The sequence below is a fragment of the Gossypium arboreum genome, chromosome 10, assembly GCF_025698485.1.
Source record: "Gossypium arboreum isolate Shixiya-1 chromosome 10, ASM2569848v2, whole genome shotgun sequence".
Classification (NCBI taxonomy): domain Eukaryota; kingdom Viridiplantae; phylum Streptophyta; class Magnoliopsida; order Malvales; family Malvaceae; genus Gossypium; species Gossypium arboreum.
In genome coordinates, this window is record NC_069079.1 from 42439568 (window position 1) to 42443200 (window position 3633).

General features: G+C 30.7%; 1 long non-coding RNA gene across 1 annotated transcript; it reads left to right on the forward strand.

The window, feature by feature from the left end:
* Positions 1 to 269: 269 nt before the first annotated feature.
* On the forward strand, positions 270 to 975 carry LOC128281590 (uncharacterized). Its single transcript, XR_008271831.1, has 2 exons — positions 270 to 452; positions 546 to 975. It is a non-coding gene; the product is annotated as an uncharacterized LOC128281590 (long non-coding RNA).
* The last annotated feature ends 2658 nt before the right edge of the window (positions 976 to 3633 follow it).

The following is a 3633-nucleotide window of genomic DNA, read 5'->3' on the forward strand; positions in this document are numbered from 1 at the left end:
ATTTTATTCAAATAATAAGATTTTTTTAGAAATAATGGAATTATAAAATATATTATACTTAAGATTTGAGGAGTAATTATGAATTTTTAAACAACATTAAAATAAAAAATAAATAAACTAAATTAACTAAGACCAATGATATTTCAATGAGGAATTGTCAAAAGGGTAATAATAAAAAACTAATTGAGTTCCAAAGTCTTCTTTCTCCTACAAGAGCCATCGAACAACAACAATAATAATAATAGACTTTCAAAGTCTTGTTTGTCCTCCAAAATAAATAAATAATCACCACCAAGTCAGATGAAACAGCCATAAACATCAACATAAAAATCAGATTCTCAGGAACCAAACATGCTCTGCAAGAAATCAGCGATGCGTTTTATACTAGTCCTACTGCTATCATTTTCTCTACTCTTGCATCCATCTTCTACAACAAACACTCACTTTAACTAGTAAGTTGAATCAAAACTATATATAAAACTTGTTCTTCATACATATATTTTTTATTGAATATTTTGTGTTGATATTTGGTATTAAAATTGTAGTCAAGGAAAGGAATGAATTGATACATAGAAATCTAGGCGGAGGAAAACCACCTTCATGTCCTCCACATGATACTGCTTGTCATGCACATAGTAATCTTCCTCCTCCTTCACATTGATGATAGCTAGAAGGAAATTGCGTTACCAGGACAACTCAAATGAATAGTTATTCGATATGATTACTAGTGATTTTGTATTTTTATATTTTTCATATTTCCAATCTAGCTTAGAAGGCTTTATATATTTTAAATAAATTTAAGAGGTTAAAATTTTATATGATATGTATTTTGATATATTCATATATTTGTATTATGTTTGAATTGTAATGTCTAATTATGAGCTTCAAAAACTCCAACCTTAATATTTATGTGTTCAAACACTTTCCAAATACGCATTTTGGATTACATGCCACTAATCTAATATATATTCTTGATGTCCAAACTTTTTATTTTGAAATCGACTTTTATTTTAAAAAACGAAAATAGGAGTCGCCACTAATCCTTTTTCATGAGGTGTGATCAGATCACCTTGTAAATTGATTGTTTTTAATAAATGGCTTGATTTACTAAAGCAGCGGTTTTGATCTACAAAATTCAGGAAATGGATTCAGGAGTCGGTTACGTATGAGAAAGAATTAGCACCCTCGTAACGCCCAAAATTGGTACCTAATTGATTAATTAATGACTTAATGTCAAAAGTTGAAAACTCAAAAAGAATTTAAAATACGATCCCTCTTTGTATTAATATATATGTTTTAGTAAAATCCCTTGAAAGATCAAAACGTATGTAAAAGGCTTTCTTATCTCGAGGTAACAAAAGGTCGTATCCCGTAAGTTAGGACACGACGTCTCGAATTCTCAAAAATAAGCTTGCCTTTTATTTTTTTATATTAATTCTCACGTATTTTAATTTTAAAAGGATATTTGGTAATTTAGATTCAACGAGAAAATCGAAAACCCCGTAAGTTAGGGCACGACTCCTCGAATCTCCAAATACAAAATATTGCCTATTTTTAAAATTTCCCCCTTTTTTTTATAATAACATATGTAAAATTTAAAACGATGAGTATTTATTTTATTTGGGGGTATAGTATAAAAACAACTATGGGTAAATATGTTTAAACGTGATTCATGACGTGATTTTAGTGAAATAAAATAAAATGGTAATGTAGAAAATGGAAAGATGATATACTGAATAATATTTCGAGCTAATAAATGACAATAATATGGTATACTAATAAAGAAATTGTAATACATAGAATGGTGGCGATAATCACATAATATATACTACTTTAATACTAATATGAAAAATCAAAGAAAAAATAAATAACAACAATGATAATAATAATAATAGTGACAAAATATGCACATAAAAAGAAGAAGAAGACAATACCAATTTTAATATAATAAGGACAAGGAAATAAATAAATACATAAATAAATATAGAGGAAAATAGTTTATAAAATATTGAAAATAAAGGACCAAATTAAAATGTAAATGAAATTAAGGGTGCAATTTGTAATAAAATACATAAATAAATAATATATAAAATAATAATAGTGAGAAAAAAGGAAAAACATAAAACTAAAAAAATAGATAAATGTATAAATATATAAATAAATAAATAAGGAAAATAAAATATAAAAGATCGAAAGCAAGGGACTAAATCAGAATCTAAACAAAATTTAAAGTAAAAATCATAATAAAATAAAAAAATTAAACAATAAAATAGGGTAAGGGATTAAAATCAAATTCGTGAAGGAAAGACAGGGATCAATTAGGCAATAGTCTCCTTGTCCCTTAAACGCTGCGTTCCCTGGAGACTAAATAGTCAAAGGACGAAAATAAAAAATAACAAATATCAAAGGGTTAAATTTAAAACAGAAAAAAAAAAGCTAAAATAAGGACCAGATTGAAAAAGAGTCCAAAAGCGGAAGGACTAAAAGGGTAACTAGACCCTTAGTCAAAAAACACACGGATCCTCAGGTGGCTTAGATCGGATCTCGGGTCAAAAGCCAAAACGATGTCGTTTTGGGGCTATTGGAATCAGCCCTAAAACGACGTTTTACAGGGTCTATAAAATCTATTTTTTTTTTAATTTCATTCTAGACCATTTCTTAAAAAAATAAAATTGAGAGCTCTCTCTTTACTCTTTGGCCCCTTCTGAGCTCTGATCATCAGGCCACCGTCGCAACCAACGGTAGCCGGTGATGGACTCCACCGTTCTCGGTGGCCGAAAAATTCCAAAACGTCCTCCTTTTTTCCTTTTTTTTGTGTAAAACTCCGATTTGGAGTTAAAAAAAATGCTAAACTAAAGCCTAAATCCCCCCCCCAAAAAAAGGAAAACATTTCAATTTCCAACATTCTCCACAGTGGCCTTGGCCAAATCCTTAGGGATTCGACAGCCTCTCGGGCCGGACGAAAAAACATCGGTGGTGCAAAGACCAAACGACAGGTAAAATTTTATTATTATTATTTATTTAAAAAAAAGAATGAATCACCTTGTATAATTTCTGTTTCAAAATCTCTGTTGTTATTTTATATATTTCTTAGTGTCCAAAAAAATACATATGGTGTCTGGCTCTTATAGCCGAAATATATTACAAGATATTAGTTTCATGTTTTTTTCTCTTCGCCTTTTCTGCTTCTACAGTTCTTTGTGGTTCTCTATTTTGTTTTCTTTCCCTTTTGTAGGTATCCATAGAGAGTCAACGGTAAGATGCGCCCTTTGCCGTTTTGGTGCAAGGCGGTAGACGTGCGTCAGGTCTCGAGATGAGGAGCGGCGGCTAGGGTTTTTTTTTCTGAAAACTTAGTTTAGGTTGGAGGCCACTGGGCCATTAGGTTTTTTTTTTGGGATATTTGTAATTGGACTTTATTATTTGGTTTTGTTTTATTATTGGGCTTGGGCAAAATTGCACTCCTACAGCTACCCCCCTTACTTATTGTCATGTAACGGGAATGGAGCAAAGACACAAAAAGAGCCAATTTTCCCTAGTCTTGCCAAATCTTGACTTTTTTTATGCTTCTTTTCCTCAAATAGCTTCATTTCAACCCACTGCAATCTGTAACACCCTTTACCCGTGTCCGGCATC